Source organism: Protopterus annectens, chromosome 2.part0 (genome assembly GCF_019279795.1).
Source record: "Protopterus annectens isolate FY-2018-M chromosome 2.part0, PAN1.0, whole genome shotgun sequence".
NCBI lineage: Eukaryota > Metazoa > Chordata > Ceratodontiformes > Protopteridae > Protopterus > Protopterus annectens.
Window position 1 is genome coordinate 533,844,783 of NC_056728.1, and position 25,376 is coordinate 533,870,158.

Consider the following 25,376-nt stretch of genomic DNA (forward strand, 5'->3'; position numbering starts at 1 on the left):
TAACTAGCTTTGGAGGATTTTATGAGGGATCTCTGTTTCTTACTGAGGCTGGTAAGGGAGTTTTTTGCATCCTGAGATTTTCCTCTTTTCTGCAACAGTTTCTTCTTTTTGTTGTAAAGTTTGTTTATGGCAGGGGACCATCAGATTGGCTAACTTTTTTTTGGATGAGAGCATCTTGGTTCTATTTGGGATGGCACGATTCATGCATGAGTGAATGTGCTCGTACAGTGCCTTAGTGTAGGATTCAGAAGTTGAACTTTCAGTTCCCATCTGCATGGGTGTCATGACGTTTGTCACTTCTGACTTGAGTAGAATGAAGTTGGCTTTGGAGAAGTTTTTTATGGAGGTTTCCTTACTGGGGGGTGGGGGGTGGGATGTGGATGTTAAGGGTGATTAGCTTATGGTCAGACCTGACTAACGAGGGGGTGACCATAGGTGTGGAGCATTGATTTCCCATGTTGGTAATGACCAGGTCTAGGATATTGGAGCCTCTGGTGGGACTATGGATTAGTTGATCCAGGGCATTGGAATTTATGAATTCCAAGAATTGTTGGGCAAAGGTGTTGGTACATGAGTAGTTTTCCCAGTTAATGGCAGGGTAGTTAAAATCACTCAGTATTAGGGTGTTTTGTTTTATCTTAGTATTTTCCAGTATGTTTAGAAAGGTGTAGTGAGAATCATGGGGTATGGTGGAGGATCTGTAACAAGCTACAATTTGGATTGCAGTCTTACCTAGTGTGAGTTGCACCTGGAGAATTTCAGATGCATTGTGTTGGGCAACTAGCCTGGTGGTGTGAATATCCTTGGTGAATATTGACACTCCTCCACCTTTAGAGTTTCGGTCCTGGTTTGGTGACCGAAAAGTGTGGTAAGAGTTGTAGCATGGTATTGCAGGGGTGCTCTCTGGAGCCTTGAACCAGGTTCTTGGTTCTGTTTGGGATAGCACGATCTATGCACTCGTGCATGTGCTTTGATAGGAAAGTGGTGAGAAAGGGGCACAAAGAGGGAAAGACAGTAGTGAAAATAGTTAGGGATGTGCAGGACGGGTGTAGAGAAAGTCCATAGCTGCCCATTTCTTCTACAGCAACAGCTGTGCATATACACTGATTTGGAGGTAGATTTGGACACTCATACCCCTGAGAGAGGAGTGAGGACAACAATAATATGTTGTGAAGCCAATTTGACCAGATTACACATGTCCAGTGGACATGTGTGTGAAATGTATAGCTATGTATAGGGCGAGATATTTTTTTGGGAACAGATTGCTCTTTTTTTTTTAAGGTGAGAGTGGGATGTTGGGGAGGGATAGTAGATATATTTGGGGGAGGTAGGTTGGGTAGGATAACAGACAAGACAAACAAAACAGCTTACAGGGGAGGTATGACACATGTGGGGGGGGTAAACACCTTGGATGGGGAGGGGTGTTTGGAAGTTGGAAGCCCATGAGCCCCCTAGTAGAAACAGTGGGACTGAGATTCCCACCCATGGGCAGTCACCATTGCACCTTCACGGCCCGAAGGTGGCTGTGCTGGGGGCTGAGTAGGAGGGGCAGGCTGACCCTCTAATTGCACCACGTGGCCCTCAAGCTGGTGTAGCAATCTCCAAACTCCCTGCAGAACTTGCTAGACACCATACCCCGGACCTGGCGTTGAGTGACAGTGTCCTGTCTGCACCCGCTCCTGGAGAGGTGGTGAGCTCCATCCCCTGAGGCAGTTCCACCCAAAGATGGTACAGAAGCAGCGGATGAGGAGGTCCCAGGGTGGGCCCTTATCGTGCTGGTGCCTGGTGCCATGGCCAAATGAGGTGGGAGAGGTGGGTCTGCTGGGACCAGCCTTCCCAAACGTGCTATAGGGTTTCAATTTTACAACATATGTGGGTTAGTAATAGTCAACACATTCCACGATTACATATAACAGCATGCATAGATATTCCCATTAACCCAAAAAACAGATATGGAACAGTCGCATAGCAAACAGAGCACATGCATATATGGAACCACAGTGGCCATTAGAACAGCATGCAGGTTCATTGATGACAGCATGCCACCAATTTGGAAGTATTTCAACATGGCACATGCATAGAAACAAATTTAAATATTTATCAAACAATAAGACATGTGTCCCAACAGTAGATTTAATAGAGCACATGCTGATTGAGTTGTGTATTCAATTTATTGTTGCAGATATGGTGGGGGGAGAGAAAGATGTCAATTAATAACTTGTATATCCTTGTAGTTCTCATTACTTTCCTAGTCAGTGCTGTGATGTATACCTTACAGGTATTATTACACTACCCTTTGGCCTTAGTTTGGACAGTGGTATGGATGTCGACAACTATATACATGAACTGTGTTTTACCTACAGTATATATATCTCTTATTTGGTATACCTGTGGAGGTATTGCTTGTTAATACTACCTGACTGTTTCTTCACATAGTCCCAGATTCCAGGTTGATGTTATGCACATACCTATCCATCTCTTACTGCACACACTCTGGGCATGTATTGACAACATGCTGGTGAAACCGTGACATATTTTGACTATCGCCCTCATAAACCTTTGGTGAGTTGTACAATGACAGGTTTGTTTTCATAGACAATTTCCAAATATGTACAGACCTGACAATCAGTTATATGACATTAAATGCTGCCTACATGTCAGAGATTAACACGCTGATATGCCAGGGGGATGGGGTAACAGCCAGCAGATATGGGCCACTTAACTGGACATTCTGGACAACTCTGTGCACTTGTGGGGTATGATTCTGCATACAGCTTACTACCACTCCCAAGATTCGAACCATGGCTGTGTGTGCTAAAAAACAACAGTTCACATTTCACTTGAGTGTGCTATTCGGATTATGTTGTCTATATTTTCACTGTTTTCTGTCTAAGTCTCTCTCAGTTGTACAATATGATCTCTTGTGATTACAACAGTCATATACAGACATTCCTACACATTTTATTTATGTACCACAGTGTGGGAAAGAGTGCTTAATGCAACAGTACTATTAAGAGATTGTAACACTGCATTACCATATGATACCAGAGTAAACACAGGCAGTCCAGCAGTTAGACCTTTATTGTCAGGCTGTTAACCTTTTATTTACATGCAACCTATATGAGACTCTTCCTGCCATATTGTCTGGTGTATTCAGTACATGCCTTAAACAATACAGGTTTCATACTGGCAATTGACTTTCTACTACTTTTAGATTTATTTCTTATGACAGTACATGCAAGAGTATTACTAACCTGCCTCGTGACGCAACCTCTGCAATCTACAGGCATGGGCTTCCTGGTTCACAGCCCACTTGTCTGCCACTGTCAAAGACATAAGAGGAATATTTAGCCATACCTATCCATAATATACATGTGCTGGCAATTATTAAACAGGTAGTGGACTGATACTTACACACGGCTGGGACATCTCCCGTCCGCCTAGCCCTTTGGATCCACTGATCCAAGAGGTCCCTCTTTCTCTGCTTCAGGTCAGCATAGTGAAGACTGACCTGCTCACCAGTTTGAGGTATGTCAGTGGCACTGGTGAGGTCATGGGTGGGATGGTCCCAGGCTTCCGCTTTACATTGGGAAACCTGGTACTGGCTCTGCAGCAGTCTCTGGCCATGGTCTTTAATAAGGAGTCCTGCCATGACTTTGGACTCCTGGATGCCCCAATGCTGTGCCCAAAAGTGCACTCTCTCTCCCACACCAGTTATAGTGCCTACAGGAGGAAGCTGCAACCAGTATTCACACCTGTTGGGTTTAAATAGGGCCAATTTCCCACACTTTGCCATGATTGGACAGTTTTGAAAATGCTAAGCTATGGGGAAACCTGCTTACCTAAGGCTGGCATTGCTTAAAGGGGTATACCAATGGGCAAACTAATTTAGCTGGCCTACACATTGCTTACACCTAGTAAGCAGGGCTGTGCAAAGCTTAGCATTACTTAATTTTTAATTTGCATACTATTTTCTGTTTGGCATTGATTTATTATCCATTACATGTTATATATGTGTTTGCTATCCATGATTCATGTGTACATACACTGTATGGGGTCCTTGTGTTTATTAGGGGATTTCAACACTTTATTACAATGACACCTCACATCTGGACTTAATGCAGTACTCCAGTTCACATATTTATGTTATGCAGTAGGTTATACAACATAAAACTGTATATATATTCCTTTCACATGTTAAGTTTAATATTCATATAGTGAGGATCTGTTTGGTGATACCTCAATCTTATGAACTGCTGTGATGGCTTACTGGTTAGCTACTGTGACTATAGTGTACAGGGTCTTGGGTGTAAGACCTGCAAGGACTGTTTATTTTGTTTCTGGGCAGAACAGCAGCTGTTGCACGCAGAGTGGTTAAGGCACTTTTAAGCAATTGGAAGCGGGTTTGCGTGAAGGTAAGCAATGCTAACCTCCGGTTAAATATGCTTACAGAGAATTAGCTTCAATATTGCTTAACCTGTGTGCACATTGCTTACCCCCACGCAAATGGGCTTAAACCCGCTTACTCCCACTTACTACTGCTTAATAGTGCTTACTCCCGCTTACCCCTGCACTAATTTAGACAGAAATGCAAAATGGTTCTTGGGAAGTTGGTGGATTTGGACACTGTATGGATTTATCATTCATTACACATTATACCTTTGATTTGTATCCCTGATTCATGTGTACATATACTGTATGGGGCACTTGTGTTTATCTGTGGATTTTACAACATTATTACAATGACACCTCACATCTAATTTAATGCAGTACTCCACTTCACAAATATATGTTTTTTAGTAGGTTATGCAACAAAAAATATTGTTCATAAAGTGATTTCACATGGAAAATGGAATGTACTGGAGTGAGACTCAAACCACGAATGACTGCTTGTAAGATGAATGCTCTGTCAAATACACTATTGCAATACTGCTTCATTTGCATATATCTTGATATTTATCTTCTTGTGCCATTTGAGGCGCAGTATACATAGCTAAGCATTGGCAAACCCTGCGCACCTACGGTTAAATTTTATCTGTTGGATAAAAAAAATTAACTTGTTTATATAATTATATTTTAACTATTGCTCTTATAAACTTGGGGGTTGTTGCTGGGGGTATGCAACCTCCTATGAGTGGTCTCGCTCATTGTTATTGCTAAATTGCAGTTCTTGATTGCAGGGGCATGTATACTGTGAGAGCTCTTCTCTCAGACACACCCCCTGCACTCGTCCATGCTCCGTTTCCATTTAGGATCTCAGGCAGTGCGCCTTCATTAATATGCATAACGCGCTGCCATGCTGCTTCTAAACAATCACTTCCATGCAGGACTAAGCTAGTCCTGCACGGAAGATTACTGAATCCGGGGGGGCGGGGGAATCTTTGTATGTATGCTAAGATGAAAGTGCTCAGTCATTTTAAACTTTGAATTTATTAAGTGTTTGATTGTCATTTGGTTGGTCCGGGTTTTTGTTTGTTTTTTTGTACTTCAGGTATTTCAAGTGCTTTAAGTTGCTGAGGAAAAGATTCTGTGATGTGCCCTTTTAAACTTTTCAGGACAACCTACTGAAGTTTGTTGTAATGATGATACTCCATATCCAGCAACATTTGGTTATTTGATTGTTGAGTACCACAGATTGCAACTCCCTCAGCTAGGGTGGCTGTATGAATATTGATGAGTCTATAAAAACAGCCATAGTGAAACATGATTCTATTTCATATTGGAAGCCTTCATAAGCATCTGCATTGCCACAATATAGAAAATGTAAAAACTTAAGATAAGAAGAAAAGTTGAAAACTTCTAGACTATCATCCTACAATCAACACTGGCTAGCCTAGCAAAGCCTTCAAAATCTTCATTTGACTGCCTTTTGAATCAGCCCCATAAGTGAAACACTGACTCCATGCCTACTTTTAAAAACACATAGGTAAAACGCTCTGCTGAAATACATACAAAACACCCTAATTTTCATTTATTTACACAGTCCTTCACTATGCTCCATTTATCATGCTTACACCTCCAGTCTAACAACATACCACTTCTTTTTCTTGCCTCATTAACATTATTCAGTTCTTGGCTGGCCCTGTGGCCTATGACATAGCCTTTCACTTCATGCTAACTTTTAGAATCCTACTAATTCCACCTTTTTGCCTTTCTCAACACTTACTCTCCTTTCCTTCTTCTACAACAAATGAAAATGAATGAAAACAACATATTAACAATGCATACAGAATATGGCTGCTTGTTGTATCATTATTATAGCAATCTGTGCTAAAACTGACTATTAGTTGAAAAAATCATGTCTTACCATTCAATGCTCAATTGTCATTCTATGTCATTCTTTTTTTCCCTTTTTGCTTCATACTTTCTGATCATCCCAGTGCCTCCTTTCCATAAAGATTTTTATTTAATGACTTACCTCATTTTTTTCTACCCCCTCTCCTGATTTTGTCTGCCCCATCTGATGGATATTCTCCTCAATGCCCATGCCTCCCTTTAGGGAGCACTTGTACAAACAGCTTCCTCTATGGCATAGGCATGCCTATCCCTTCCTGCTAGCACATTAGATGTCCAAGCTGCTAAGCCCATCTAGATTTCCTGGGCTATAGTTTGGGCTTTATCCTTCTATGGCACAACACTGGTTCATTATGCAGTGTCATTCAGATATTACATCTAATTGTATCCAACAGCCACTATTTCTTTGAGAGGAATTGCTGTTATGCTTCATGTTGAACTATTACTCAAACTTGCAATTGTTACTTTGCAGTTCTTATACTGTTATTTATACCCATGTGCTGAGGCAACCAGGCCCATTGCTGAAAAGGATCCTAGGACTCAGCACAACTGGCTAATAAACACAATAAATAACAAAAATAAATGTGAGAATGTATCTATGAGGACAGTCCCATTAGTTTATTGTGCTTGTCATATACGCCACTGGAGTTTTACTTGTCCAATGAGGCCACATGTTACAATATTCATAAAATTGCAGATTAAACCTGACATTGTAGGTCAGAAAATTAGGTAGAAACACACATAAGTGTAGAATGATAGCATGATATAAACAAACATAATATTGTTTTAATGTATAAATGCACTCAGAATGGATAAAAAAGGTTTAAATCTTTCTGCAGTTTTGAGATTATTTACCAAGTTGATAACATCAAGCTAGTGACTAAGTCCATCTGAATTAGCTCTTATTTTTTTAAATGTTTTTGTTCTTTTTAAATGCATTTCATCAAGTCATTTTTGATAAAAGCTTTATGTACCATACACTGTCCAACGTGCAAATGCAATATTTATCTAAACAGCAATTAAGGTCATATGCGTTCTATATTTTTGAATTAGTCTAAACATAAAAAAGTTTATGCATTACTATCAAAAGAATATAGAACACTGCAATGGTCACTTACTGAGCTGATTGTATGGCAGGCAAGTAAAACACACTATTTGTTTTGTCATCAGCCAGTACTTTGTTAGTCGCAACAGACAAATTAAAGTACACTTGTTAAAAATGCTTTTGCACTTTTACTTAACCTGTACTAATGGTGCATAGCAAAGTGTTCAGTATTTGTCACATTTTTATAAACAGACAGTATTACAAGGACAAACTACTTACATTCTAATATACCTAGCAAGTCAGCAAAAGTTGAAGCAAATGGGATGCGATTTTTTCTGAAACTAAAGAGCTCTAGTCAAAGAAATTTATTTCTGAAAAGCTACTTAAGTTTTCTGAATTTGCCAAAGGAAGGATGAACACAAATCCTTGAGTTTTCTTTAAAAAGTAATAATAATAATAATAATAATAATAATAATAATAATAATAATAATAATAATAAATAGTGTAATGGCAATCTTTGAAGTAATTATAATAATTTGCTGGAGTATGCATGGTATGATGATCTAGGATCCTCTTCCCAAATAAAACATTAATCCAAACCAATTTGCAATTTACAATATTTTAAATACTGTTTTGTGTAGCACTGACAAGGAGGTAAGTATTCTTTACATGTAGGCTTATAGAACTGAAGTAAAAATCTCACACAGGTAAACTGTATGCAATTGCATAAATCATAGGTATATTCCTTGATAGCAGGCTGATTTTTTTTTGTAAAATGCAGACATGATTCTTCATTCATTATATTTACCATTTAGCTCTTTTAGTTGTTGTGTCTTTCAGCTTTTCCCGGTTAGGGGTCACCACAGCGGAACTCCGGTCCGCTAATGATTGGTAGTTGATTTTTAAGTGCTGAGTTACAAGCCCTAACGTATAACCTTCAACGAAGGTACGCCCATTCACGCATGTCTCCATGCAGAAGACGCTCTAGCTGAGAATCGTACTGAACAGCGTCTTACTGTGAGGAGACAATGCTACCGCAGCACCACCACCACACTAGTATAAATATCAATGCTTTTCAGTTAGTAGCCACGCATGAAAAGGAGATATGTTGCAAAATCAATGAATCAAGCACCATTCACTGACCTTAAACATTGCATGCAGTAGTCTAATGAGTGAAAAGACAATTTTAATGCAAGTTCAGCAATATTTCACAAATGATTAATATAAAAGCAAAAATATCAAATCTAGAAAATTGTAATGTTATTTATCTAACCTCCTTTAATATTCACTTTATTATATAAAATGGCCTATGACATGTGCATACAGTAACTGATTAAAGTACAACGCAACATACAACAGTGACTGTATACTAATCATAATGATTGCTGGATTTTTTTTTTATGTTGCAGCACCGTTATAAAATAACAAGTTGAAAAATAATGTAGAGCTTTTTTATTAATGATTTGTATTGTCGTACTGTCTGCATTGCCCAGAACTGTCAAATGAAGTTTAAATGATGATCATAATTGAAACTTTACCAACACTACTTTGATCAAATAGCAGTGGTGTCCTTAACAGGCTGATGATGACTGGGCTATATCATGGTTTTTATATATATATATATATATATATATATATATATATATATACATTTTTTTCTGTGAGAGGGTTGTATTTACATTTACGTGGGTAGAGTCAAAAATACCAGATTATAGGTTCATAGGTAGGTACTAGGCTATCGTCCCAAGGGTCTAAGTAAGCCTAGCCAACAAAGTTCCCTGGCTTACACCACCCAATAAAGTTATTTTCCTGTGCCTCTGTCGAGCAGAGCCACAGAAGTGATCCTCAGGGTGTATTTCGTATTTTCCATCCACTCATCAAGATTTTTCTTGAAGAGTGCTAATGAGGAACTTTGCTTGACATAGATGGGTAGCTTGTTCCAGAGTATGGGAAGTCTCTGGGACAGGAATCTATTCCTCTAGCATGTCCTGTTTATTGTGGTGACAAGGTTTAGGTACCTAGAGCTTGTAGCTTGGAGGGATTAGGATTTCTTTAGGTGTAGCATGTCCAACAGCTCTGGGTTTGACATAGCTTTATATACTAGGCAGAGATCACCTCAGAGTAGGCGATATGCTACGGAGTAAAGCTGGAGATTTTTGAGACAGTCAGTGTAGGGCATCTGTTTGAGGCCAGTAATCCTCTTTGTGAGGTACTTCAGTGGCCTTTCTAGCTGCTGCAGATGTCCCTAGACAGTAGGTTGTCCCTCGAATCAGTGGCAATTTTGTTTTCATAGCTAGCTTTGGAAGATCTTATAAGGGATCTCAGCTTCTTACTGAGACTGACCAGGGATCTCCTTCACTCACGGAATTTTACTCTCTTTTGCAACAGTTTCTTCCTACTGTTGTAGAGTTTGTTTATGGCAGGGGACCACCAGAATGGCTTCCTTTTTTTGGAGGATAGCATCTTGGTTCTGTTTGGGATAGCATGATCCATGCACTTGTGGAAGTGCTTATAGAGTGCATTTGTGTAGGATTCAGCAGTCATAACTGTATTGTCCATCTGCATGGGTGTCATGAAGTTCACCACTTCTGTCTTAAGAAGCATGAAGTTGGCTTTGAAGAAATTGTTTACCATGGTTTCCTTAATGGGGTGTGGAGGTGGGATGTGGATATCTAGGGTGATTAGCTTATGATCAGATCTGACCCATGAGGAATTGACTTCAGGTGTGGAGCACCGGTCACTCATGCTGGCAATGACTAGGTCTAGGATATTGTTGCCCATGATGGGGGTGTGGATAACTTGATTCAGGGCATTGGAATTTATGAATTCCAGAAAGCATTAAGCGAAGGAGTTGGTATATGAGTAGTTTTCCCAGTTAATGGTGGGGTAGTTGAAATCGTCAATTATTAGGGTGTTTGGTTGAACCCTTATATTTTCCAGTATATCAAGAAAAGAGGAGTGTAAATCCTGAGGCATGGTGGGAGATCTGTAGCAAGCTACAACTTGGCTTGCAGTTTTTCCCAGAGTTAGTTGCACTTGGATAACCTCGGATGCATTATGCTGTGCAACTAGCCTGGAGGTGTGGATATCCTTAAAGAATATGGACACACCTCCACCTTTGGTGTTCCGGTCCAGGTTAGATAGCTGAAAAGTGTGGTATGAGTTATAGCCTGGTAATGCAGAGGTGCTCTCTGGAGCCTTGAACCAGGTTTCATTCACTGCACAGATTATCACTAATTCTGTGGATTTACATGCTAAGGCTAGAGTTAGGGTAAGAGATATTATATGACTGATAGCAGATAAATATGACTGATAGCAGATAAAAATTAAGAGGATTTATAACAGCAACTATGTCTTGAAAAGGAGAAAATATATGTCATTTCTTTAATTTTATTTTTAATTTAATCATCTCTCAGCTAGCAATAGAGTGGTATAAAATGTATCATGTGATGTATATTTCAAATATTAAACTGCATGCTGATACATGATGGGAACATTTTGCAGATAAAGAAAGAAAGCAAAGTATCAATGAGTTATAAAACTGACACCACATAGGTCTCACTTAAGGTACCTTTTATATTCTGACTGGTAAATGTCTATTTTATGTTGCCTGCAGTATCAACCTAACTGTCCTACATGTCATACTTAAAAGTATGCTTTCACTCAAAGATGGCCGCTGTTCTGTGAGCACTGCAAGTCCTTAGCTCCTTAAACCACCTGGGATTAAAATGAACCCTGAAGACAAACCAGCACTAAATTCAACAAAATAACTTGATATACCAACTCTGAACAATACCTGATTACCAAAACCTAAGAGAAAGTGACTGTTTCTTTTTTTAAATCATAAGGATTAGTCTTGATTCAGGGAAGCAAGTGCAAGCCATGTGCCTTTGAAGCCTCAAATACTGAATGCTAAGCCTGGAAAATACATTCAACTACAAGATGTCAAAAGAAGATAAAAATATGGAAACTACCACAACCAAAACTAGGTTTTCTGATTTAACATCTCCTGAAAAAGACTTAACTTCCAAGAGGCAGAAGATAACCAAACAAACAGACAATTAACAAAGCTGGAAATAAAAATAAGTCTGATCAGCCAGCAAACTTGGAAGATATTAAATCAGCTCTAGTACCCATTCAACAAGAAATAAAAGATCTATCCTTACAACTACAATCATTTGGTGATGCCTCCAATCAAATAACAAATAGATTGGAAAAATCGGAATCCAGAATCACTGAAAATTAAGAAAAAATAGACTTTGTAACAAAAAACTGATTCCCATGACAAAGAAATCCAAAACATGCAAGCTAAAAGTATAGATCTGGAGGCAAGGTCTAGAAGGAATAATATTATTCTAAGAGGTATTCCTGAAACTGTACTCACAATAACCTGATACCAACCATCAGACAGATAATAAATGCTTTGCTTGAAGAACCAGAAAAAAACACAGCAAATAATAATTAAAAGAGCTCATAGAGCATTAATAGAAACACAAGTCCCATCCAAACCCTTATCAGTTTATGTCAAATTATTAAACTTCCAAGATGCAAACAGAATCTTATTAGGAGACTCACTTGGAAAAATAATGTAATTTTCTTGGCTCAGGATCTTCCTCTGCAGATAAGGCAAGCCAGACAACTTATTTCCCCTTGCTGCAAATTCCTAATGGAGAGGAAAATAAGATTTCAAATGAAGTACCCAAATTCATTGATTTTTTATATGGAGGGAGTCAAATATATGGTCGCTAGTCCTAAGGAAGCTAAAGAGAACTTTTTGACTGTTTTAAGACGATTCCACCATCAGAAACATAATCACGCTTGTTCAAATGAGGTACGACCCTCGACTATTAAAGTGAGCCCTCTCGAGCTCTCATGAGCTTGCCTTCAATCTAAAATAACTTTCTAGGCCTGTCTTTGGCTTTACTACCTGTTTCCAATCCACGAGGCTCTAAAACAAGTTTTTTTCCCACGCTAGGAGCCAAAAATCGATTGCGGTTTCCTGGTGCGAATGTTAAAATGGCGCTACTTCCTGGGAATCTGGTTCCTGAATTCCATCCCCCTACGATCTTGAGATCTCTGGGAAATAGCTAAAACGATCATTGTGAAGACGTTGTATTAAAACAAGCACAGCTTTAGACTACTTTTGCAGTTGCCTCATTTTTGAATACATGAACAAAATAATACATAGCGACTATACACAGAATTGACAAATTCACAAGGATTCAGTAACAATCCCACCACTGGTGGTAACAACTATGGCCAAAAGAAACTATTTCCACAATGCAGAAAAATGCATTCCAGAGACATGCTGGTCATAATGAGAAAATCAATCACTGTCAGCTGGGCAACATGTCTCTGAGCTGTTTGCAATTAAAAAATGTGCAAATCAGTATTTTCCTGAGATAAGTTACCACCGGTAGCCCTTACATTGCATTAGTACAGACATCCCCAGCCACTAGTCATTTAATCTATCACACACACACACACACACACACACACACACACACACACACACACACACACACACACACACACACACACACACACACACACATCAACATACCTCTTACCTGTCCCTGAGTTGACAGAACATACCTGATGTCTCTATTTTCTTGCCTGCCCTCATTAATCACAGATCCTCATAATCATTCGATAAAGCCTGACATTGGAGTTTGATTCTTCTTCTTGATCACGACATTCATTGTGCTGTTAGACTGTTGGTCTATTAACTTTTTAAGTGAGACCTAGTAACTGAGTTTAAAAAGTCCCTGAGTTATACATCCCAGTTGCACAGATTTTGGCAGAATATCCAGATTTTTGCCTCATGTTTTTGGTCTGTTTCTCATAAAATGAGGGCTGAAGTCAGGAAATGGTGACAGACATTTGAGTTTCGGAATTCATACCCTTCAGAAGATCCATGCCTCACTGGATGGTCTTCTTTGAAATAACTGCTTTATTAAAACTGTAACCGTGTTTAAATTAAGGGGAATGTTTCAAATGTGGATGAAATATCTTCATAAGGATCATTTTTTTTTCTTCTACCAATGCATATACGTGCATCTCCTAAACCTCTCAAGCTTGAAGTGTAAATAATAGCAACTTATCAGGCTTATGTCAATTTATGGCTCTCTCAAGATACTGTTTTTTCCTTTATTAATAATATGAAGATACACAAGCTGATGAGCCTAACCTGCATAACAGGGAGAATCATACTACTTCTGTCCAGAAAATAGATAAATACTGCTTTGGTTAACAGGTTTGTTTCCCCCTGTCCTGCAATTGTTAACTGGGAGTGTCCAACTTATTACCATTTCAGCTCAAATCTGGGAAGATAAATTTTAAGTGATTAAGCTTTTCATGGTTTTCCACGACTTCTGATCATTGTGAACTAAACTCTTATTTTTCATATGTAGCAAACCACACACATACTGGGTTCAGTTAACAATTCTAGAGCTATTTCTTAGGATTAAATAGTATAGGTTTTGATGCAAATGATCTGAAGAGGCTTATAACCTCTAGTTTTTTTTAAATGCAACCTAATTGTTTGCATGAAAAATAGCTAGAAAAATGTTCAAGTTATATGTTTATAATTTCTATTTTTTCACTTTCTGCTTCTTTAATGGTTTACAGTTAATAATTTAATGGGAAGAAAGAAGACTACTAAAGTAATGAACCCTGAGTTATCAGCTTTGCATTTACAGAAAATGAATATATAACCTTTTTCAGGTACAATGTTATTGTTCTTAACTACTTGTCTTAGAAATGCTTTTCAAATAGAAACTTAGTCATTCATTATTAACCATCAAGGACATAAGTTCTAATTGTTTCAATATGATTATACAAAGGTTACTTTGAGGAGTCTAGGGCCTTACTAGTAGTGCTTTTTAGGGAACTAGTCTCTTAAGCTTTGTCTGTGTTGTAATTATATATGCAGGGAGAGTTAACTTCATATCGTATCCTCATAATAAGACTCAGTATACAAATATCTTATTGAGTAGTATACCCCACACTGAACCAGCTACTTGTCCCCTGCATTATTCCTGGTCCAAGGGTGTAGTGGTTAGGCACAGAGTTGGGACGGGAATAATAGGATGCTTTCCTAATCTTTTACACAACAATACAAACAAGAACTATCAACTCAAATCATCATACAAGGCATATTTTACCAATATCCCCAGCTCATAAATGTGGGAATTCGACTCATGGAACATTAAAGGGAAACAGAAAATGAAACTCAAAGCCAACCTTATACTAATACAATAAGCACATCTTACCCATGAACAATGGACAGAAATTAGCAAGAGAAAATGGATAAGACAAATGATAGCTTTAGAAGACAAAGACAAAATGATCGATTTTAACAATTGGCTAAAATTTTGGTGTCATTCAAAGGGGATCCAGTGGCTGTCAGCCTGGGATGACATGCTCGACAAGCCACGTTGCTTCGCTAGGGACAGCTTGCACCTGTCACCACTGGGTTTTCGGATATTGGCAAAGGCTCTTGCCACCCCCATAGTGCCTTTTTTAGGCAAGGCTCAAAAGTCAAACCCACCCCCATAGACAGCACAAGGAACAAGAAACTAAGGGTAATGCTGCTAAATGCCAGAAGTCTTAACCTCAAGATGCACGCACTCGAAGCTCTCCTCAGTATGGAGAACATCAATATCTGTGCAGTGACAGAAACCTGGTTCAAGGCTCCAGAGAGCACCCCAGCACTACCAGGCTATACCTCATATCATGCTTTTCGGCCCCAAAACCCAGACCGAACCACAAAAGGAGGGGGAGTTTCCATATTTATCAAGGATATCCACACCTCCAGGTTAGTGGCATTGCACGAAGTATCAGAGAACATCCATGTGCAACTAACAGTGGGCAAGACTGCTTTTCAGTTTATAGCATCCTACAGACCACCCTCTCAAAGTCAGGAATCCCATTCGGCTTTCCTGAAAACATTGGAGAACATGAAGATCTCTCTGAACACCATTATATTGGGTGACTTCAACTACCCAAACATTGACTGGGAGCACTACTCAAGCCCCAGCACCTTAGCCCAAAGATTCCTGGAAATTATAAACTCAAATGCTATGGAACAACTAGTTACCACTCCCACAAGAGGGGACAACATACTAGACCTGATAATTACCAACATGGGGACTCTATGCTCCACACCAGAAGTATTTCCCTCATTGGTAAGATCAGATCATAAATTAATTTCACTGGATGTCCACATCCTGACCCCAACCCCAGCCCAGAAAACCACAGTGAAAAACTTCTCAAAAGTGAACTTCTCACTTCTCAAAACTGAAGTGGAATCCTTCTAGACCCCAGGGCCAGTGGAAACTACAGCCCAAACTGCAGAATACTATATAAATGCATTCTACGGACATCTCCAGGAATGCATGGATCATGCTATCCCAAACAAAACCAAGACCCAATCATCCAAAGGCAGGCGTCCAGTCTGGTGGACCCCTGTCATAAATAAACTGTACAACAGAAGGAGGAAGCTACTACATGATAGAGCAAAATCCCTAATAGGGAAGGCATCTCTGATCAGTACTAGCAAAAATTACGATCCTCATAAAATCCTCCAAGGCCAGCTTCGAGAGAAAAATTGCACAGGACACCAAAGACAATCATAAGGCTTTTTTCAGTTATGTTAGAAACCTGGGATGCAACCCCCAGACTTGTTCTGAGTTGATTCTAAATGACAAAAAATACACTGAACCCACAGACATCGCCAATATCCTGGCAGACAGGTTCAGTGCAAACTTCTCCACCCCCTCCCCCCAAAAGAGCAAGTATCTATCCCAGCAGAGGGCTGCCTCTCAAACATCTCAGATGCCCAGGTGAAGGCTGCCCTCTCCAAAGCAAAAAACACTGCTTCCATGGGACCAGATGGCATCCCAGGTTGCGTCCTACATGAACTACAAGAGGAACTAATCCCTCAAATAAAACAGCTATACAATCTCAGCCTCACTACAGGATATGTACCCACAGAATGGCGTACAGCAACAGTGGTCCCACTCCACAAAGGTGGAGCCTCTATGGACCCTGGAAACTATCACCCCATAAGCCTGACTAGCTTAGTCTGAAAGGCTATGGAGAGGATCATCATGGAGCTCATAAACATAGACATTGGGGACCTACAGACACTAGATCCTACCCAGTTCGGCTTTGTCAAGGGCAGATCCTGCCTTTTGAGCCTGGTTGACTTCTTTGAAACAGTCACCAAAGCCATAGATGAAGGGAAGGTAGTCCACACAGCCTATCTGGACCTTGCAAAGGCATTTGACACAATACCCCACTCGGGATTCATAGATAAGCTATCCAGCTTAAATATAAACCCCTATGTCACAAGATGGGTCGCAAACTGGCTCAAAGACAGAACCCACAGAGTGAGAGTTGCTGGAGCCAAGTCAGACTCGAAACCGGTCACAAGTGGTGTCCCACAGGGTTCTGTCCTGGGACCACTCTTGTTCGGTATATACTTTTCCGAGGTACAGGCAAACATGGGAGGACTATGGCTTACCAAGTTCGCAGACGACTGCAAACTGGGCACCATAATCAACTCTCCAGCTGACATAAACATCCTTCAAAAAGGTCTCACAGAGACAGATAACTGGTGCCAGTGCCATGGTTTAAAGCTAAATGCCAAAAAATGTATAGTCATACACTTTGGCAAAATCAATGTGCCCACAAATTACCACATAGGCGGAAACCCATTAAGTACAGAGAAAGTTATTAGGGACCTGGGGACCCAAGTTGATAGCAATCTTTCCTTTGAAAACCACATTGCCAAAGTGGTTAGAAAGACCTTCTACATAGCCCACCTCATCACAAAGGGTTTCACATCTAGATCAAGAGAGGTAATCATGCCCCTTTATTCATCCCTCATCAGGCCCATCATAGAATACAATGCCCATTTTGGGATGTACCTTACCCGACACCTACAGCAATTAGAAAGACTCCAAAAGTATCTCACCAAGAGGATCAAGGGTCTCAAACAGATGCCATATGCTGCTTGGTTAAAAAAACTCCAGCTCTACTCAGTTGCATACCGCCTACCTCGAGGCGATCTATGCCTGACATACAAAGCTATGTCAAATCCAGAATTAATGGACATGCTCCACCTCAGTAAATCTAAATCCCTTAGAGCCACATGCTCGAGGGACCTGAACCTCAGCACAGAAATAAATAGAACTTGCTGGAGGGACAGGTTCATAACCCAGAGGCTCCCTTCGCTCTGGAATAGAATTCCAGTTCATGTGAGGCAGAGCACCTCACTGAAACTCTTCAAGAAGAATCTCGATAAGTGGATGGGGGATCATAGGTTTGTCCCAGGGATTACTCCTCTGTCACTATTAAACAGAGGCACAGTAAACTAAACCTTAAAAAGGGCACAGTATACTCAAATCAAGGGGTGGCGTAAGCCATACAGAATCGGGATAGGCTTATAATTGCCCCAGGGCAGATAGCCTAGTATGAACCTATGAACCTATGAACCTAAGAAGGTAAAACCAATAGTGCAGGGGTAGCTATAATAATTAAGAACCAATTCCAGGGAAAAATACTTGAAACCAAAGTGGACAAGGAGGGAAGGTGGTGCTATGTAGTCTTTTCAATCCCTACTCTTCCTAAACTTATACTGGGGTTTAATATATATGCTTCTTGCAACAACCAACACATCTTTTTTACATCACTATATCCCATCCTAAACCAATTGCAAGATTACTATATGGTGCTTTTGGGTGAATGGAACACATATCAAAATCTAGACCAAGGTAAATCAAGTAGTACCCAAACATACAACAAACAAGCATCCTTAGCTCTGAACAAACTCAAACAAGACTTCAAGCTATATGATCCTTTTAAATATGTAGGTAGTGCAAATAAAACTGGAAAATTCACATTCTACTCTCAGTGTCACAAAATGTGGTCAAGAATAGATTTCTTTTTAATCTCTGACATATTCATCAACTTAGATCCAACACTAAGTATACACACTAGATACCTTTCAGATCATTCTAAAATTACCCAAAATATTAACTGGGACCAAAAGGATTATACAAGGAACAGAGGTCCTTAAACCCCAATTTGCTTAACAAAAAGGAAATAATAAATGACATACAATCTGTACTAAAAGCAACCCTATCTAATATTCCTAACTCCCAGCCACCTTTGGATATTGAATGGGCCATGACTAAAACACAAATTAGGGAAATATTTATCAAAAAAGCAGCTTACTATAAAAAAAACCCAACTCAAAGCTGAACAGGATTTGGAAAGTAAAATAGAATCTCTTGAACACGACTTATTAACTAACCCCAAGGCTCAGAGACAGACCTCTTAAAACTACAAAGAGATCTATACCTTTTGCATACCAGTAAATTATCTTTTCATGAAACTAGAATATTAGCTAACTATGCAAATGAAGTTCAATTGCCATCCCGAGCTTTGGCCAGAATTATAGCCCAGATCAAAACTCCCTCTCAAATACCCGAAATAAGTTATGGGAATAGACACTACACCAAAAATGAGGACATTATCAAAACTTTTAAATCAATATACTCTCAGATTTATTGAGAATAAACTCTACTAGCCTCAAAAGAGGATAGAACCATCTTTCTCTAAAACCTGACCTTTCCGAAGCTGGACCCAGACCAACAAAAAAAATTAAGTGAACCTATATCAACCAATGAAATAATCTCAACAATTCAACAACTGAAAGCACACAAGACCCCAGGCTCAGATGGTCTCACTGTAGAATTCTATAAAACTTTTACCCCCTTGCTAGCCCAAATCCTATTTTATATTTTGAACTATATAATAAATAACAAAATACAAAAAAATAACAATATAACAAAATAACAAAATAAAAAACTATATAATAAATAACAAAATTATTGACATACACTTTAATGCATCTAAAACTATTTTTATACTTAAAGATCAAGATGACCTGAAAAGCCCAGATAGTTATAGACCTATTTCCCTTCTAAATATAGATACAAAAATCTTAACATCTAGCCTAGCAAATAGATTGAAAAATCTGTTAAGTAAAATCATTTCCGCTGAACAATCTGGTTTCACACCATTCAGACAGACAAGCGACAATACACTAATACTAAATACATTAATTTTTTATGCAGGCCAAAATGTCCTAAATATATACGCATTAGTTATTGATGCTCACAAAGCCTTCAATATGGTCAATATAGAATTTTTACTTCAAACACTACCATACTTTAATATACCAAATAACTTTATTCAGATTATATAAATACTCTATAGTAACCGTTATACATCCCTATACATTAATAAAACTTGGTCCAATAGAATTCCAATAAAAAATGGTACCAGACAAGGATGCCCCTTATCTCCCCTACTCTTTAATCTATACTTAGAACCACTCTTCCTAAACATCAAACAAAATACGTACCATAACCCCCCAATAATTTACAACTTCAAAATCGTCCTCTCTGCTTTTGCGGATGATTTGAATATATACTGTACTACATCAATCTCAGATATAAATAAAACATTAGCTGCTATTGAACAATTCTCGACAATGTCGAATTGCAAACTAAACCTCAACCAAACTAACATTTTCCCCTTAAAACTTCCCAAGCTGTTTTCACTCCTACCACTATTATGCACAATTAAAACCAAAGAAGAAATTAAATATCTGGGTATTACATTTTCTCAAAATAACAAAAATCTTTACGAAAATAATATAACCCAGAAATGGCAAGACATTATATTAGACCTTAAAAGATGGAACAATCTAAAATTACCATTTTTGGCCAAAGTATCTGTAATTAAAATAAATGTACTGCCTAGACTACTTTATATATTTATGACATCCCAGATAATCATATCCAACACATTTTTTAAACAGATGCATACCCTGCTTGCTAAATTTATCTGGGAACCCATAAAAAACAGAATTTCTTATCCTAAACTTACAATTCCCAAAAGTAAAGGAGGACTAGCCCTTCCAGATTTTGAAACATATTACTTAATTATTAACACTAATAGAGTGTTGAGAATAGCATAATATAACCCGACAGCTAATATCTGGGGTCCTCCCTGGGTAATAATATACTACAGACACATCAAGAGTCTGGGTATCAATCCTAAAGGACTACCATTCCTAAACTCTAAACGATTGCAATCTTATAACATATTAGAGCCATTAAAACACTCCACCTTACTAAAGCAAAAACTCTTCAAGTCCCTAAACCTTATACAAGCTTTCAAATACTACAACCCCTTCATAAAACCCCCAGTTTTAAAATAAACAATCAAACCTTAAATCTGGACTCCTACCCTTGATTATTAAATAAAACTATCCAAGATATATACCCATATCTGAACTGCACATTACAGGAAACGAGGAACTACTTAAACCTCCCCAAAACACACTTGGTGATCCTGAGTCAAATTAAAGAGCCGTGTTCCAGTTATCTCCAAGACACTAACAATTCCCACAATGACATAGACGTCTGTAATCTATTCTGAAAACTATCCTCTCAACTAAGAAAGCCACCACTAATGCTTACAAATTAATTAATGACATTAAATTTCAGAAGGATATACTTTTTTCCGACTATTGGAGGAAGATAAATCCATCCATTGGGTACCACCAAATAATTCAAGCAATCAACCTAACATTAAAATCCATACCTTTCAAAAAATAGCTTTTACCCAACTCATGATTAACAATAACACATATTTTATACTTGCAATCCTACATAAACTTAACCCTTCAAAATCACCACTCTGCCCACATTGTAAAGATCAAACTGCTGACTTACTTCATCTATTCTGGAGCTGTAAATGTGTCTATAAACTTTGGAATTCCCTTAAACATCTACACTAACATGGGAATTTACTATATTACATATCGTTCCTCACAACACTCCTAAGAAACAAGCCACTACTCTGGTTACTATTTTTCTCTTAATGAAACTACATAGCGTCTAAATGGCTTAACCCAACTAGTATATCATGGGTGGGATTTAGAAAGATGGCTATTAAACACTTATTGGCCCACAAAATGCTAATTGATAAAAAAATTGATAAAAAAGACAAAAATATTAAAATCAGAGAAATATGGGAACAAGCCTACAACATTATACTAGTATAATCCTTTACAGAGACACATAGTATTTTACCAGAAGGGGAATCCATAATAACCCATATAAGTAACTATCAAAAGTTTTCTCTCCCTTTTTCCTTGTGATCTATTCATAGTAGTTCTTATATAATTGTCATATCTATATGCCTGAAAGAGGAAAGAATCTATGTATATAGTGTAGATATTATTGTTGATTGACCTATATCCTATTGTATCAGTCTTAATGCATAACACTGTATTATGGTCATGAATGTTTGTTATAGTTTATCTGTTGATTTATACTATTGTAAATGATAAATAAAAATGATTGAAAAAAAAAGTATGCTTGACATTGTACCATTCTGCATGGGGTCTACATCATAACAACGAACGCTAAAAATTGGGAAAAAATTCACTAATCAAAAAAAAAAAGTATACAGTCAAAATTAAGTCACCCTCCACACCCCCCGACTTAAATATACCAACTCTGAGATGCCCCCACAGTGGAGAAAGCAGCAAAGCCTGGAGAACGGCCCAGCAAATTTTTTCCCTGGGAAAAAAATTGCTGATCCATTCCTTCGATGTTTTCAGCTTTCGGACTTTGAAGTTAGATATATCAGCATTCACTATTTTTAGCGTTCACTGATGTGATATAGACCCTTCTGCATGATACTAAGTATTTGAAAAAATGCATCATAATTATGGTGTTAACAAAAATTAACCATATCTCTTAGCAATGCATACATGAATCATTATAATTTCAGAACCCTCTTCAACATGTATTACATATCATGTATACATATGCACTACTTTCACACTTTCACAGAATTAAATTCAGTAAACTATTCTTTTATAAAAATAAAATGACTATGATAGTGGCAGCAGTCTTAATCACAAGGGAATGATTGTAGAAGGTTGTAAGAGTTTTGCCATTCTGTCCAAACTGAATGTTGGTAAGATAGATACTGTTAGGAAATCTAGGCCACAACAGTCAGCATTTTCATTATATATTAAAATGATGTGGTCTGCAGATTGTAGTTTCAGTAAAATACACTCAAACTAATACAGATTAATAGCCGCTATCAATTAAGACCTAGATGCAGCACCAGGCTTCATTTGATGAATTAATGTGTGCACACTGTGTAGGTTATATCGTTGCAGATGTAAGCTGAAATGCGTTAAAAATACCATTTCAGTGAAGTAACTGCAGGCAAATATCCAAATATGGTGAACTAAGATTTCACTTAGACAGCTATAAGAGAAGCCTGTCTTATCCTCTGCTCATTACTAAAGCTGTACCAAATTTATTCAAATGTTTCATAGACCACTACTTCAAAAATAATGTCTCTTTCTTGTTGAGTTGAGTGCAATTTAACAAAAGCGACAATGGACTTTAAAATTCACTCTTGCATGTTTAAAGCATTTTTGCAAGGGGCAAGCACCCAGTACCTCCTGATGTTGGGAGCTACACCCAATGTACCCCTTCACCTTGTACATACAAACTCTTAGACTTCAGCACCTTGATAAACAGGAAATTAGTTCAAGATACAGCCATTTCAGAGTTAGTATCCATTTTCCCAGTATCACTCAAACTACCACAGTTCTGAGTATGGTCTTTGAGCACATAATGAAATCCCATTTTACCATACTTAAGTGTCAGAGTTTTATTTCTGCTGGAGCTGTCTGGAATCTCCAAGTATATTATTTGGATAAGCAGCCTTGACATGTTTTAATTAGACATCTATTAATGAAGATTTACTTTTTTATTTTTTTAAATAGAAACCTTATAAAAACTAAATGAACTAAGTGAACCAACTGGCTCATAGATAAGACAAAATAATTGAAATAGGGGAAGTTACCTCCACAAAGAGGCCAGTGACCAGTAGAGTCTCCCAGGGTTCTGTGCTGGGACCTGTCCTGTGTGAAATCTACTTTTCTGAAGTAAAAGCCAATAACATATGCCTCTAGCTAACTAAGTCTGCAGATGACTGCAAACTAGGAGTAGTCACTGAATCCCCAAATGACTTAGCCATCCTGCAGAACATTTTTTAAATAAATAACTGGTGTCAAAATCATGGACTGAAACTAAAATACATTATTACATCTTTGGGAAGTTTTCTACCCCAGGGACTACCACATTGACATTATGCCCCCTAAAAGTTGAGCCAGTTGTTCAGAACTTGGGAACCTATGTGGACAGTGACCTAGTTTTTGGCCAATGTGTGCCTATTGCTATAAGGAAGTATTTCTTTATTGCACTGTTGATAAACAAAGGGATTGTGTCTAGATCTAGGGATGTAATTTCCCCCTTTTACTCAGCCGTCATTATGCCAGTCATTGAATATAATGCCTCATTTGGCATGTATCTGTCTAGACATGTGCAACAACTGGAATCCCCACAAAAATACCATACTAAGTAGAAACAAGGCCTAAACAACATGTCCTACATGGACTGCCTCAAAGCCCTGTCACTGTACATGGTGTCCTGCAGACTTTTAAGAAGTGACCTGTGTGTGGCATAGAAGGCATCCTGTGACCGATTACTGATGGATTTACTGCACATCATCAAGTCAAATGGCATCAGAAATACTTAGTCTAGGGATCTAAACCTCTTCTGTATTATCAACATAATGGTTTGGAGGGACAGGTATATTTCAAAGAGGATACTGCTGCTGTGAATTAGATTCCCCTTCCACATAAAACAAAATTCATTTGTGCCCATTTTAAAATGAAAATTAGATGTATGGTTGGGAAACAAAAACTTATCCCAGGACTGCTCGTTGTACTACTAATGGATTGCGGCCTCTCCTAAATGCTTTATCCCATAATGGATCCCTCAAATTATTTATGATATGGTCCCAGTTATTATCATGAGGAATAATATATAATTATTGACCATGGGATGGGTAAGGCCAGTCTATAACCAAATGGGATAGGTTATTTTGAGCGTAAAAAGTGAAATTGGCTAGACTTAAAATGACCCACAAGGACAGCTAGTCTAGTACTTACTTATGATCCTATGAACTTATAAAAAAGGTAGCTTTGCTGCCACCTTAAAAAAAATGGGAGGTGTAGACACATGTTTATAAAAACCTCTTATGAGAACTGCACCTGAGTTTTAATTCTTTGGATTGCTAAATATAATGCCTTAAACAGAAAATCTGCATGGCATCAAAAGCTAACATTTACATTTTGTGAAATCAGAAGTTCAGTTCAATAGAAACAGTTTGCTGTTCAAATTGTAATCTCCATTTACCTTTCAAAAAGATCAAAAGGAAAGACTGCTTTAGCTAAATTACCAGGCAAAGTCACTGAAATATTCTTTTATTGCTACTTATGTAGTTAAATCATTACTCATCGAACAGAATGCCTGGATGCAGTCTAAAAGTGAAACAGTAATTGTTGGACTCAGTACTGCAGACAGTATATCAGCTAATCTCTGGAACTGCAGGAAAATCTGCTTCTAAATGCATAATTCAGAAAAGACTTTCAGTACAGCATATAAATTATGCACATTTATAATCAGTTTTTCAAAGAATTCAGGAAAACTATGCTAACAGCACATGTGTAAGAAGAGCTTTTCCTGGCATTTCCGCACTCAAATATCTTATAAAAAACAAGAAAGTAGTTGTTTCAGTTTGTAGTTATTGTCATTTTAGTGTTTTCAGTACTGTGTAGCTTATTTTATCTAATTTTACATTTTTTACAATTTGTTTGTCTTAATGTATCTGACTGAGTTTTAAACCATCACCTGGCACTGTTATTGTATCAGATTGCACTTCTCTCTTATTAAACTAAGTGTGTTCCTATCAGTTTTACATATTTTTACCAAGATTTTACAATAAATTGTGGTTTCTGTCTCTTTGACTAAAATTACTTATATTGTGTGTTTTACAGTCCCCTAGCTACTTTTGTGAT